The sequence below is a fragment of the Myotis lucifugus genome, unplaced genomic scaffold (assembly GCF_000147115.1).
Source record: "Myotis lucifugus unplaced genomic scaffold, Myoluc2.0 scaffold_36, whole genome shotgun sequence".
Lineage (NCBI taxonomy): Eukaryota > Metazoa > Chordata > Mammalia > Chiroptera > Vespertilionidae > Myotis > Myotis lucifugus.
In genome coordinates, this window is record NW_005871084.1 from 7,144,046 (window position 1) to 7,160,575 (window position 16,530).

Genomic DNA, 16,530 nt, shown 5'->3' on the forward strand with positions numbered 1-16,530 from the left:
TTTCTGTATGTTTTTATGTTATTTACACAAGAGCAAGTTACAGATAAATATGTCTTGATTGTTTAGATGAGCTACCAATTATATAGAATAACTTACCAATTAAAGGGCATAGAATATATAAAGGTCAGAGAAAATCAACTTCAACTAAGGAAACAATTTCATCTTTAATTTTAAGACATTTTCAGCTTAAAATGTACTGTGATGGTTAAGCCAATTCTTCCTTATTTGTGGTCTTCAATGTAACAATTATGTGTTATTACTCTTTGATTCTCAACTTTTCAGTCAATTGTGCTTATTTGGGGGCGGGGGGGGGCGAGGGGGGGAAGGTAGCATAAACCAGTCTAAAACATCCCATTCCGGCATGTGGATTATTTTGAGCAGAAGGCAAACAATTCTTGACAACTTGGGAAAAGTGTTTTTACTTCTCCCTTCGCTGCCTAAGATAATTTAGAAAGGGAGACATATTTACCCATTACTTTCTATTAGATTTCTCTAACAGCTCTCTGATATTTTAATAGAATCACAGTATTTATGGAGTATTCTTGATGTAAAATTTTAAACAGCTTTAAAGAAGTCTCATAACAAATTTATGAATTATCTGTTTATAGACATTTATACAAATGACTTAACTGACCACAGTGCCAAAAATTAAATGCTTCATTTTGTTATATGAAAAGTGTTTGAGGCAACTGACATTGAGCTCCAATATATTTTGACCAAGCCTTGCCATTATTATTCAAGATAACCACAGATGCCAAAGGAGTATGCTATGTTGCATTTAATCATCAATTAGTTTTTCATTTGCAAATAATAAGCTCTGTTAAATGTTACTTTACTATCAAATCTAAATTCCAACTGATAGACACTTGTGTGAATCATGAAAGTTGATTTTAGAAAGCTTTATATGATGGGACTTTAACCATGGGAAGTGTGTTTGAAAAGTTAGCCAAAGCTTTTTAACTTAAAATTTCATCTGAGGCTGGGATGCTTGCTTTCTAAAAATTATTTATTTTCAGAATTTCTAGAGTAACTTTCTCAAAATTTATTCAATTATGAAATATGTAGTTTGTGACTAAGGCCAAAAAATTATGGATAAGAGCAGTTCTCAACAATCCACTTGTTGGACTTGAGGATTAGAATGTCTTCATCCAAATCAAATCGAAGTGCAGATGAGGGTCCTCCCATTGAGTTCCTCAGACCTAAAGAACTCTGAACTAGAGACAAGTTACCTGGCCTGCACACTTCCAGCATAGAGTGGTGCGGCAGGCACAGAGTGGCCTCAGTAGCAGCCTCCTTCAAAATTAGGAGAAATGGGTATCCACAACTGTCACTGGTTCACAGCAATTCTGAAAATCAGCTAAGTACATATGGCCAAATCCTTAAACTGGGCTCAACCTACTTCCTAAGGATGAATATCCTTGGCTCTCTGTCCTCTGGGTTCTGATTCCATGTTTTGCCTTATTCTTCCAAAAAAGGAAAGGGAAGGAAGGAAGGAAGGAAGGAAGGAAGGAAGGAAGGAAGGAAGGAAGGAAGGAAGGAAGGAAGGAGAGAAGGAGACAGAGAGAGAGAGAGAGAGAGAGAGAGAGAGAGAGAGAGAGAGAGGCTTTGTTTTCAGCTCGAAGGTATTCTTAAACTGCTTTCTTCATATAGAAATTAGAATCTAATTATTTTACCTCCATACCATTTAGCCCAAATTGATATAATCCTGTAAAATGCATGGGGGTTTTATGAATCCAATTACAAGCATCCCACTAGAGTATACAAAGGACAAAACTACAAATTTCTTTGAGATAAGTGTAGGTTTTTTCCCCTCTACATTGGGCATTTTATAAACCTGCAGTGGGGAAATGCCTTTGAGGTTCTTAGAAGCCTTTTCATTTAACAAATAGGATCTGTGGGATTGAACTTGAGAACTATAGAAGGCCTCTGTCTACCTGAAAAGTCTATAGAGACTCAGCTTACACCTTTCTGGGGTCTTAAAAGCTTTTATAGTTACAATTTGGCTCTTTATTTACACTGATATGACAACCTAACAGATGTGGATTTAATTTTTTTCCTGAGAGATTTACACTCTTTGGGGGAACGCTTTTTGGAAAAACTGTATCAGCACCTTAATATTGAATTCAAATTCTACTCAAAGGTTAAAGTTATCTCTTTCAGTCATTGATCCTTTTCTTTCTGATAAGCAAATAGAAGAATGTAAATGACAACTTCAACAGTCAGCATGGAAATCTCATTAATTAGGATCACTGAGTTCATTTGGAACATTTCCTATTTTCCACATGACTTCAGGGACAGTGTTCCCAAAATCAGCAGTCCTCTTTTCTCTACCTTACAATCTACCTTCCAATATAACTTTTTTCTTATCTCATCACAAACTCTCACCAGTAGTTTCTTCAGGCCATCCATTCCCATAAAATATGCCATATATTTTAGTTTTTTTGCTTTAGCATCATCCCACTTCTGTGTGTATCTTTGCCATGAAATTGACTATCCCAAAGCTTTAGTGGATTAAAGCAACAAATATTTTGTTGAGCTCATGATCTGGGGATCAGAATTTTTTTTCAGGGCTTGGCTAGATGACCTTGTTTTCATGGAACATTAATAGAGGTCACTTGTAGTCTTCAACAGGCAGATGGGATGGGCTGGTGGGTTCTACATGGCTTCACTCACATGTTTGATTTCTTGAATGGGATTATTGGAAGTTTGGTGTTAGTGGGGACTGTTAACAAGAGTGTCCATATGCTTAGTTTCCACTATGTTAGCTTCAGGACTCCTTAAATAGTATTGTAGAACAATGAACACAAATTGTTTCAGTGAACCAGATGTAACTTCCATAGTCAACATATTACCGAGAACTGAAATTAAAGCTTCTTTTCTGTGATACTCTGTTTGCCAAAGCAGACACAAACCTGCCCAGAGTGAAGGAGAAAAACATAGATCTTAGCTGGGGTAGGTGGAGTATCAAACCATTTAAGTTTTTAAAATAGCCTCTTCAATGAATAGGCTAATGGATACATAAACTAGTTTGTGTTCATACAGAGATATATTCACATAAAAGTGAAAGTAAGTAAACTACAGCTAAAGACATCATCATGGTCATGGATGAATATCATAACATAATGCAATATGATGTTGAGTGATAGACACAAATCATAGGACATTACACATAAAATGATTAGATTCATATTAATTATAAAAGTTAAATAAGCTATAATATACTATTTAATTATATATTGATTGAAATAAAATTTAGGTTAATGATTACTTCTAGATTCAAGAGAAGAAATGCAATGGGAAGACACAAGCAGGTGCTTCTAAAGTACTTGCAACTCTTTTAGCTAGCTATTAGGAACACTAATTTTTGTTTTCTTTCAACTGATTAGATACTTTTAGAAAAAATGTATGCTATGTTTAAAATATAAAAAAGGAATAAATAAAAAATAAAAGAAATATAATAACAGGAATATATAGCAATAATAGCCATAGAAAATTTTGAGAAATTTAACCTTGAAGTAGAGTGGGGGGAAAGGTAGGGTTGTTAGAAGACTTGAGCATAAATGAAAATTCAATATATCATAATTGGGAAATAATGGAGCACAGAAATGATCCAGGAGAGAAGGAAAAGGAAAATGGAAGAAAAGAGTTTGCCAAAAGAAGTATCTTTGTAGTATTAAGTGGGAGTAGGAATCAGAGTACAAGCAGACCGTGTGGTATTTGTTGGCAGAGACACAACCGATAATGTATGGGAAGAATGTATATGAATGTATGGGATTCAGATGCAGGTGAATGTCTGATGACAGCTTGAGGCATTATGGATAATTGTTTTCTAGAGTAGTTATATTAGACTAACATATTCATTTTAACTTAAAAAGGATGCTATTTATCAGCACAAAGAAAAATATAATTGCTAAGATATGTGGACAATAACATGCCACCTAGATATTGTTTATTATTCCTCTAAGACACTCTAGATGGGAAACCAAGTAATAGTCAAAACAACAATTGTTGCTTCCCAGAAATTAGAATATAGGAATTTGATCAGATCATTTTAATTGCTAATTACATTAAACTTAGATATCCATCCAGTTATTTTCATCTTTAGTAATAATTCTGGCAAAGAAACTGGATGGTTATGTTAAACTCAACATTGCTGAATAAATACTGCCAAATTCTCTAAATCTCATTGACATAAATTTTAGAAAAAAAGGGGGGGTTCTAATTCTACTTCAAAATATCACTATCAGAATTTGATTTAGAATATCTGCTACCTGCACAGTCTCCTAAAAATTTTAAAATATGGTTATGGCTTGAGACAGATAATATTGTTCTCAGTGCACTTATACTGACAAATTCATAACTCATTCTAAAACACCCTGAGTCAAATCTATCAATACAGAAGGAGCTCACTAATGCAACCTCCTGCTGTCATAATACTTGCTGCTTCACTTCTCACGTTGTGTATTTTATACTCCCTATTTTTATCAGATGGACGTGAACTAGATTAAACAGATTTATCAATCTAATAGATACCCGGTAGTAGTCAATAGCAATATTGTTTTCACTTTCTAGCTTACATTTAAAATAGAAATGTTGAATATTATTGAATAAACATAAAAAAGTACTCCGTGTTTTGTGTTATGGCTTTAAAAGCTTTTTGAAAATAAATAAATATTAATATTGAGTAAGCATTTCCACACCGTCTTCAGTACAATTTATATTTAGGAACTTTAGAGAATCAATTCATAGAAGTGGAAGAGCAGCATGTAAAGTGGAAAACTAAATAAATTACCCTGGAATTGTAGAAAGCCACTGAAGAAGTGGAATAGCATTACCATTCAGATTTAGTACTTCCTTCATCAGGGTGTATGAATTGTACCTTATGGTAGAGTCACTTTAGGCCATCTGTGCTCTAGAGCTAGGGAAGTGAAGATTGTTTTCATCTTAAGGTACATAAAGAACATCCAAAGTCAAGGAGATATTCAAAGAAATTGATCAAATATGTGTCTTTTTCCCAGTCTGATATCCTAGCTGCTGGCAAGTAGATGGTTATAAGTGTAAATCAAAACACTTACAAGCTAGATGTCCACCTCTGGAGGTTCCCACACAGTATTTCCATCAAATCTCATTTCACTCTTCCTTTGAATGAAATGATTGATTGATTGTTCACAGCTTGTATGGCTCTGTGCTGCCCTAGATCCATCTCTGCTCTGCACACTCCAAGCTGAGTTTGCATCATTGACTTTCTGCCAACCATTTGGCTGCCAGGACATAGAATGACATTTAATGATCTTTCAACACGGCAATGTCACATTCATCACTCTTTATCACTCGTGACAGACCTAAATTCAAATGCAAACGTGAAATGGAGACTGACTTCAATCCAAACTCTGACATACTTTTAAATTGACATCTATCAACAGTGATTGACAAGATACATGGAAGACAAATAACTTGTTGCTTGTACAGTAATTAAAAATACCAGTTCTAAAACTGTCCTGAGGAATCAAGGGTATTTTAATTTCATGGGGCAGTAGTTCTTATAAAAAGTTTTGAAGCCGAAATTGTATTATCTCAACTGTCATACCAAGTCATATTTACTTAGAAAACATAATTTACTTTTAATGTAATGTTCTGCTTTATAAATCAAATATAATATCCATGCATGCTATGTACAGAGTTATTAAGGGGAGAGGAGCCTCAAAAGTTACAATTATTAGAAGAAAATAAAAGTCAGTATAATTGCACAAAATTGCTCTAAGCTCTTTCTTCCTCTGAGCTGTTTCATAATTCTTTATGCACTATTATATTCTACACTACAGGTGTGTCTTTTTTCCTTCAAAACCTTTCTGAAACTTACACTCTCCCAATTCACAACACAAGCCTACATTTCACTGACTTTGGGATGCTGGAATATTGGCACTGTATTTCAATACTGTTTAACAAGTTATTAGAAAGTGTATAGCCCTAACCGGTTTGGTTCAGTGGATAGAGCATCGGCCTGCGGACTCAGGGGTCCCAGGTTCTATTCCAGTCAAGGGCATGTGACTTGGTTGCGGGCATATACCCAGTGGGGAGTGTGCAGGAGGCAGCTGATCGATGTTTCTCTCTCATCGATGTTTCTAACTCTCTATCCCTCTCTCTTCCTCTCTGTAAAGAATCAATAAAAAACATATTTTTTAAAAAAAGAAAGTGTATAAAGAAATGTATACAGGAATTCAAGTTTCTGACCCCTCAGAAAGTAAATCTCACCAGCAAGTAAAACTCCATTTTCTTTATAGAAACTAAGAAATCTTCTATTTAAAAAAATACCTTTAATTAGGAGATTTTTTGTTGCTAATTAACCACTTTATTTTCACTTTCCAATTAAGAAGAAAAAATAACCTTCAAAATACAATGTCTACACTAACCCAAAGTTCATCAAGTCAGGGAAAACGTCTTATCATTTATACTTATATATCCACAGAAGCGGATATTTAATAAATAATCGTGAAACTAAATTGAATAGAGGCATCATAAAACTTTATTAATTTCATAGGGAAGACAGCAGATTTTCTTATTTGTCACAATATCACAAAAAACCCTTGCTATTATACTTATTTCTCTAAGAGCCTTTTTGATCTCAGCTCTCTTTACTTTAGACCTAAAGCAATTTCCATATTTCTGCCCTATATTTTGCTAACTGAAGTACCTAATTTTTTGTTCTAGCTGCCAAATGCTTTAAAAGTGAAGAACTATGTTTTGTATGCAAGATAGGACCTAGCACAGAATGTATCAGGTTGTAAGTGCTCAGTAAACATTTATTCAGTGAAGTGGAAGTCTTAAAAGCATTAACCTCAAAAGCCACAGAATTTTCATGGTGTTTGTTATTTTTCCTAAAGTGGATTCTGATAAAGTCCACCAAGTTCCCTTTTACTAGCAGAGGCACCTATAGTGTTTCCTGTTCATCCAAAAAAAATTAAATTCAGCCAAAGAGAACCACCTGCCTGGAGGGCCATTCCCATTCCCACCCCCACCCCGACCTGGGGTAAAATTTGCTTACAGATGCAGACTCCTTGCTCCAAGGCAGGATAAACTCTGTAGAGCAATTTCCCAAATTTATTTATCCTGAGTGTACTCTCCCAATAAAGCATTTGAACAGAATTCCCGTCTTACTCTCTGTTTCTAAGAAAGCCTATCTGAGGCACTTGGTGCTGTGAGTGGCCCTGGAAAGCAGACTCAACGGATGAGAAGGTCCTCTGGTCTTTCATCACTTGCCAGCTGACTGCCGGGAGTACCCCACCCCTGTGGTAGGTGAAGGAAGGAAGTCCCTGGGACTGCGGCAATGCAATTCCAAAGACTCACTTGTTTGAATTGGGATGCAATATAGGTGCCAGTCTCAGGGATTTGAGAAGCATAGAAGAAATAGCAACTATAGAACTGGATGGCTATTTCTCAGCATGACTGATTCATTTCATGAAATAACAAGCTTAGATGGTCAAATTAACCGTTTAAAGCCAAGTGTGAGAGTCAGAGATACTTCACAGAATTTAAATAGATGTTCAAAGTGAACACAGTTGAGCATTAGATGCCACACAGAGAGTGGTGGGCACTCAGGGAAGTCTCCGAAATCAAAGCCACTTTGATAGGGAAGGGGTGGGGCCCGTCAATTTGGTATGAAAAGATCTTGGTAGATGCATTAAAAAAATGTTGAATTCTCAGTTCTTTCTGTACCATCTGAATCTCCAAAAATGGCCCACCCCCTCTTGTGAGAAGAGAGAGACCCTCTGACTGCAAGAAAAAGCAAACCTTTCAAATTAGTCCAATACTTACAAGAAAATGCTGTACCACCAGGGTTTACCCCATTCTTTCCTGACCATGATATCATATTTAGGTTCAAAGGTCAGTATCAGTGTACTGGGAAAAAGTCAAGACTACAAATAGAGGAGAAAGAATGTATGTCAAAGGTCCTGATACTGACTAACGTACTGGTAAGCATGCTGGAGATTGGGTTCCATGGCTGCTGGGATATAAAGTTGGATGGAAGAGCTTGTAAATGTTATAAGGATCTAACACACCAAGCAGGGGCTAAGGTGTGTATAATAGATCATGGGACACTTGATACAACTATGCCCAATGAAAATATCTTTCAAATATGAAAGCAAAATAAATATTTTAAATATACAAAAGATAGAAGAATTCATATCTAGCAGACTCACTCAACAAGAAATGTAAAAGGAAGTCCTTTGGGCAGAAATATGGCATTAAGAGCATCAGAGCCGAAACCGGTTTGGCTCAGTGGATAAAGCGTCGACCTGCGGACTGAAAGGTCCCAGGTTCGATTCCGGTCAAGGGCATGTGCCTAGGTTGCGGGCACATCCCCAGTGGGAGATGTGCAGGAGGCAGCTGATCGATGTTTCTCTCTCATCGATGTTTCTAACTCTCTATCTCTCTCTCCCTTCCTCTCTGTAAAAAATCAATAAAATACATTTAAAAAAAAAAAGAGGCATCAGATATGATGACATGGATACATATATAAAATATTTTCTTTGTTTATAAATCTCTTTAAAATATATTTTATTAATAAAAAATAATAACATTGATTATTGGGTAGGGTAGAGCTGCTGCTGTCTATTGGAGAGAGGGACATGTTTGACACCTCATTGACCTCTTTGTACATGATGTCTACTTATAACCCTTAATTGGCACCTACAGCAACAATGACCTATATCGGTTATTAATTTTTCAGTAGTAGCAACACTTAGGATTGATGAGTGATTTAATATGTCTAAACCAGGTATAGAGAGGCCTAATTATAAAAAAATAATCCCCAAACAAGAATAATTAAAATTCAGTCTAAATAAGCAGATTTAACTCTTATCATCAAATAAATTATGAGAATTACTTGAGTACAAAACGTATATTTGAACAGAAATAATTAACTGCCTTTATTTCTGTATTAAAATATAAGAACTATTGAATTCATTGTTATGGGATATCTATCAGTAAGTTTTAACTAGTTGATGGTAGTGTTGTAATTCTGTATGGAAATGTGATGGTGATAATTTCTGAATAAACTAGTGTATCATTGATGAATATTATGATACTGGGAAATAGTCTGGAAAATTAGCATGCATCTCTCTATATACTAGGTATATATTCTTAAGGCACAGATGCTAATATTTTATGAAGCAATGTATCATATTGTAGCAAGAATATCTAACTTAGCATATAAATCCAATGATATAGATTTGCCAAAGGACTCTTGCTGTGAAAAGTAATTGAAAATATTGTCAATTCTCTCACTATCACAAGACATGTAATTTCAGACAAATCTCCAATATTTTCACAGTTGCTGCTCCATTCTTTATTCCAGTCATTTAATGAGAGAATTTGACAGGTTTTTTTTTTCTATTCTGAGTCACTGTTTATTTGAATTAGTCACTTAATTCAATTAGTATAAACACACACAAAAAATGTTAGTCTATATATCTTCACATGCTAAAATATTATTGAGTAGAAAATAGTAGACTCAATATGAAGATATTTTTAGACATTAATTTAAAGAATTTAATCAACTGAGTTAAAATACTGGGTCTACTACTCACTCTACCAGTGGTTCTCAACCTGTGGGTCGCAACCCCTTTGGGGGTCGAACGACCCTTTCACAGGGGTCGCTAAAATACATCCTGTATATCAGATATTTACATTATAATTTATAACAGTAGCAAAATTACAGTCATGAAGTAGCAACGAAAATGATTTTATGGTTGGGGGTCACCACACATGAGGAACTGTATTAAATGGTTGCGGCAGGGTTGAGAACCACTGCTAGACAAAGGTACAATTATTTCAATCAATTTGGTACTTATCAAGACACACATGACTTATGTGAATCTTAATCATTATGGTTTTATAAAAAGCTTTATCACCACCAAAAAATATAGCAATTTTTATCTCTACATTTTAGCATATAAGGACAGTAGGTATAAAATATCACCTTTTAAGTAGCCAATTGAATTAATTACTTAGGACTTTGTTATAATTTTATTTGCCCTAAGCACCATTTGACTCAGTCCTGTTTGTGATGACTATAGTTAATTTAAGAATTTTCATGAGTATCCCTTATTCAAAGTAAATATATATATATTTGAGATGACTTGACTTTTGCTTGATTTGGTACAAAAGTATAGAAAACATATTAAAACTTAAAATAGCCATAACCGGTTTGGCTCAATGGATAGAGCATCGGCCTGCAGACTCAAGGGTCCCAGGTTCGATTCCGGTCAAGGGCATGTACCTTGGTTGCGGGCACATACCCAATGGGGAGTGTGCAGGAGGCGGCTGATCAATGTTTCTCTCTCATCGATGTTTCTAACTCTCTACCCCTCTCCCTTCCTTTCTGTAAAAAAAAAAAAAAAACTTAAAATAAACAATACTATTCATAAGAAGTCCAAAGTTTAATTTGGGAGAGCAATACTTAAGTGCAAGCTTGATAAATTACTATGTGATAAGACATTTATGTCGAAACCAGTTTGGCTCAGTGTATAGAGCGTCAGCCTGCGGACTGAAAGGTCCCAGGTTCGATTCCGGTCAAGGACATGTACCTTGGTTGTGGGCACATCCCCAGTAGGGAGTGTGCAGGAGGCAGCTGATCGATGTTTCTCTCTCATCGATGTTTCTAACTCTCTATCTCTCTCCCTTCCTCTCTGTAAAAAATCAATAAAATATATTTTAAAAAAAAGACATTTATATGAAGAGTAAGGGAAATTTGAATGAAAGAGCAAATTCTACTTGGATTCATGGAATATTTTAGAGAGCAGGTATTAATTATTCTAGACTTGTTTGCATTTATCCACAGAGCTACAACAGTGTCATTACATATTACATGCTTAATCTGTAGAACATAGGATTACCCTTGTTTGTAGTCATCTTACCTAACTTATTGCAATACCTGTTTTCCAGCTCACTCCCTTTTATTACATTCTCCCTAAAACAACTTTTATCTTTTCCAAACCTGCATCTGCCCACATATGCTCAACCCCTTATTTTTTTTTGGGGGGGGGTCTCTATAGGAACCTATCTCTCCCTAGATATCAGATTGTTTTCCCTGAATTCTCACTTCTCTGATTGTTTCAAGTACAGTCATTAATTTGAAATTTGTCCTGTTTTTCTTTTTCCTGTTTATTGTTGTGCAGAAAGAGTGATGCTCTTTCTGGCTCTCTATATGTCTAAGAGAAAACTTGATGTCTCAAGTAACATCTGGCCTTTTACATGAATCATGGCAACTTTCTTATTTTCACTTCAAAAAGCATGGAATGACAACTTGGAAATAATTTATAACTTAAGATCTGAAGCCTTGTTCCAATTATTTCATCCCACATTCTCAGGCATTATTCAATAAATGTGTATTGAGTGTTTATAATAGATGTCATGTGTAGTCTACCCAGATGGCAATGGCCTCCTTCAGAAACTTTGTAAGGTACTGTGTATTGACATATTTTCTAGCCACTGAGCAGAAAAATGTTGACAGCAATTGTAATATGTGAAACATCCAAATATCACTTCTATTTATATATATGTAGTTCATATTTGAATGTATTCCAACATATCCTATCTAATGAAGAGGGAATATGCTAATTGGCCCTCATGCTGTCACAAAGATGGTGGCGCCCACAGCCAATAAGGAGAGAATATGCTACTTGCTGCCCCGCCCTCAAAGATGGCAGTGCCCACATCCAATAAGGAAGGAATATGCTAATTGACTGCCATGCCCTCAAAGATGGTGGCTCCCACAGCCACAGATGGCGGCACACAGTCCCCTCAGCCCCGCCGGGATGCGCCTGTCTCCAGAGTTTTCTAGTCTCCTCAGCCCCCCAGCCACCCAGGGCCAGCCCAAGGCTCAGGTAACCAGGGCTGGCCAAGGCTGGCACTGCCGGCAGTGGCAGCAGAAGAGGTGTGATGGGGGCTTCACCTTGCCCTGATCGCCAGGTCGCCTCCCGCCCCTGAGGGCTCCTGGACTGTGAGAGGGGGCAGGTCAGGCTGAGGGACCTTCCCCACCCCCTCCAATGCATGAATTTTCATGCACCGGGCCTCTAGTATTTAATAAGTAAAGATATTATTTAACTCAAAGTCAGAAAAAATAAAACAAAAAAATGTATTGACAGCACCTCATCACACTGTCTATAATGAGAACAGAATATTATTTTCTAACAGTCACCGAATGGGACAAGAAGGAGAGAAAGACAGGCAGAACACTAGAATTGATGTGCACCTCAGCTCTATTAGCCTCACTTTCCTCCTCTCTAGGGGAGTGGAAGCACTTCCTCACGTGGCTGAGAGGGATGGCCCCATGCAGCTTCTATAACTCTCCTCTAGCTAAATGTTCTCTGGGTCTCTTCTGCACCTCTGGGCCAGCTTAGCTACTTTCCTCTACTGGAAGACGCTATTGCACTCCGAGAATCCTCAGCTGCTCTTTCTGCTGTTAGGCAGCGTTCTGAGTTGAAGGCCATGTCCATGATAAGAGAATTTCTAAAACAGTAGTATTTCTTTTGATGCCCACCCTCCTGTTACTGTCAGCTGGGTGAGCAAGAAGCAAACCAGGACCATGCCTATTGGAGGGCATTGTTTTTCTTTTTAACATGTAATTGAATTTTGTCATTTTAGCAGAAAGAATTTTTTTATAAGCAAAATCTCAAAAATATGCCCACAGCACAGAAGCCAGTGAATTTACAAATACCCATCTATCATTCAATTGACTCTTCTGCTGAAGAACCTCCAATTTTATTAGTTATTAGCTAGTTCATGCCCACAGCATGTGCACAGCAGTGCAGGGATTTCCATATTGGATAAACACCGTACTCACATTTTGCATAATTAACATTGTTTTTGGACCTTGAATATATATGGCATTTTAAGAGTACCTTCTATTAAGTTTGAGATATAGTCCTCCATCCAGTGTGTAGTAAATGTTAAGACAAAAACCAGATTTTGTTTTACATATATTCAGCATTGATTTAAAATTATATATTTTTATATATCTTCACCGGTCACCAAGATAACTTCTAGTGGATAAAGTCTTCTATTAAATGGGGGTCCAGATTCTAAAACTAGAAACATCAACATCTAATTGCATAGCTTCATTTTATCAAATTGTCAGTAGTATAAACCAGGCAATTAATTATATGGAGCAGCACTGGCCAATAGAAGTATAATAGAAACAAATGTAATTCATTCATTTTAAATTTCCTAGTAACCACATTTTTTATTAATTAAATGCCTTTTAAATTAAAAAAAAACTATAGTGCAGATGAATAACATAATAAATTAAGCTAAAAACACCCGAAATGGGGGCAGATTATGTAGAAGAAATGAAAAAAGTTATTTTTTAAATGTCTGATTTTTTTTTCTTGCTTTTTTTTTTTTAAACAAGTGAAAGCAAAATTTTGGATGCCATTAATTCTTCCTAGCATTTTAGGTAACATGTGTTTTGTTACTATTGCCTAAGCATTCTTTTATTGATATAAGAATATGAAGTTAAAGGGGTTATCATAATTTGAATAAGACGGAAAACCCCATGGCTTTCTCTAATTATGTTAATTTTCACTCACAGAATTTAATGCAATAAAATATGTATCTTGCTTTTACTACATGAACATAATTAAACCTTGTAGGAGATAAAAGACCAGAAAGGTGCATTTTCCAACTTGAACAGCCTCACAATATTGTACAATTAGGAAATGCCTGAAGATATTTCGAATCAACATCTTTATCCTAGGTAATATATACTTTTTAACTATTTGTAAATCAAAAAGGCTTTTACTTCCTATAATCAGAGAGCTGAGACTCTATGAAACTAAGCAGGAAATAATAAATTATGGTTTTCATAAGTCATTCCAAATTTATACTCAGTTTTTGCATGTTCACTTTTATTCTGCTTTGTGCATGCATAGTTATGAAGGAAAGGCCATTAAAATTGAAATATTTTCAAAAGGCAAAATGCCTAGAAAACGCTTTCTTAAATCTAAGTCAACAAGACTCTAAGGGGATCAAAATAATCCACTTTAAAACACAGTAAATAATTTCTGAAATTGAGGTTTAGTTCTAATTCCTATAATATTTAAACAGGTATATTCAATAAAATTATTAACTAGAGAGAGTAGACTGTGGTTTTATTAGATCAGGAAAAGCCTATGAAATTGAGTTTAAACATATATAGCTAAAAATCTGAGAACAGCCCTAAGATGTGTGAGATCATTCGTGTGATGTTACACTTGTTTCCAAATAAAATGGTCACAATTTAACTTTCAAAACATTTTCTTCATCTTTTGTAGCTTTCATCTCTACTAGAAATCAGAACAAACACAAAAGAAGACATTTAGGATTTTTAAAATATTTATTTATGTTCTTCTTTACAACATTCCAATGATTATTGTTTTCCCAACATGTGTCTTATGATGGATCTGGGAAAATCATGCCAATTTATTGGTTGAGGATTTTCTTCCTACCACAAGGATATGTGTTCTCATGTACAATGCCAATATTGGAGAGAAACTAGAAAAGTTTCCATAATGGGAGAGGAACAACTTTGAGGCACATAGATGCTTTCTGAAATTAAGGAGTGTCACTAGATTCTACTTTTTACTTTTGTTTTGAACTAAGCTTTGTACATTCTGGAACTTCACATCATGTATCCTATTTCTTGCTTTCTAATTGCATCTCCAATTGGTTGTCATTAAATCTATTTGTCATCTATACATCTACTATGATTCACATATGCATTTTAACCATCTTTTTGTCTATTAATATGGTGTCTTGATTATTTTTCTTATATTGGTGTCATGTCTCAGATTATAAGGAATTATCTGATAAGAATAAATGCTCATAAACTTTATTTTTATAGTTAATTTAAATACTTTAAAGTTCACTTTTTTGAAGATCATGCCATATAAGTAAATGATAGAAATAGAATAAATTGTCCTATATAATAATGTAGGTTGGGTGAATATGAATAAGATCTGTGTATCTATTTTATGACTCTATGTAGGTTGAACACAAATATTTGTTTTATCATATTGGAATAATCATTTTTAAGTTAACTTTCATTACTTAAAAATGTTTTTAAATCTTTTTTTTAATTTGGATCTAGAAATAAGATCCTTTGGTCTAGCATTTTTACTTTCTATTATTTTTTATAATGTTAGCACAAGACATTAAATCAAAATCAGTGCAAACACAAAAGAATATTGTGTCTAAGCAATAAATAATCATGTCATGCACTTAAATCCTCCCTCTAGGCAAGAATAGTTTGTATTTCCTAATTCTATTCAAATGATTGTTTAAACCTTTAACTTAATTAAATGGTGAATATTCCAAATTTTACACATTTTCCCTTCATGAAGATTATTAAAAATACAAATAAAGTTTACTCAATGTTTTTCAAAATTAGAAGAATTCACATTGAAGTATTTCTTAATGTATATGTAATAGTTTGTGATGTTCTACTAAATATTGAATTTATTTAGACAATTCCTTGGCAACAAAACAAGCAAAGATAGTAAATGAATTCAGGTAGTCCAAGGTCAAGGTGTAACAATAACAAAACAGATCCATGACTTGGGTTTTCACACATGAGATAAATGATACAGCAGCTCCTCAATGATACAGTGTACAGCAGGCAATCCTATATAAGGCTAATATGCAAATTGTCCCCTCAACCTGGAGTTAGACCGAGAGTTCGACCAGGGGTCAGGGCCGGCCAGCCCTACCCCCAATCGCCCCCCGACCTGATCAGAGGCGGGGCAAGCCAGACAACCTCCCTTGTCCCCACCCCCTGGCCGTCCCGGCCCAATCAGCCCCGTTAGGGGCGGATCAGCCAGACCCCAACCATGCATGAATTTGTGCATCAGGCCTCTAGTTTTATTCTAATGGAGGTGAGGTGCTGCAGGAACTTAACATTTGTTCATATCAATAATGGTAAAATTGATTTCATTGTGTGTCGTTTTGCTTAAAGTCACGGAACATATTCATGATGTAAATTAAGAATTTACTGTATAATCTAAGACATACTAGAGGCCCAGTGCATGAAATTCGTACACGGGTAGGGTCCCTAGGCCTGGCCAGTGATCAGGGCGATCAGGGCCTTCCGGCTGCCAGCCAAGGCCTCCCTTCATTCCACACTGCCCCCTGGTGGTCAGCGCACATCATAGCAAGCAGTTGAATTCCTGGTCTCCCGATGAAACACCCTAAGGGACAATTTGCATATTAGGCTTTTATATATATAGACTAGAGGCCCGGTGCATGAAAATTTAGACTAGAGGCCCAGTGCATGAAAATTTATGCACTAGAGGGGGGGGTCCCTCAGCATGGCCTGCTCCCTCTGACAGTCTGGGAGCCCTCAGGGGCGGGAGGTGACCCGGTGATCAGGGGAAAGCAACACCTCCATCATACCTCTGCTCCTGCCACTGCTGGCAGCGCAAGCCTCGGCCGGCCCTAGGCGGCTGGGCAGCTGCCATCCAAGGGTTGCCTGCAACTCGGGACAGCCCTGGGCGG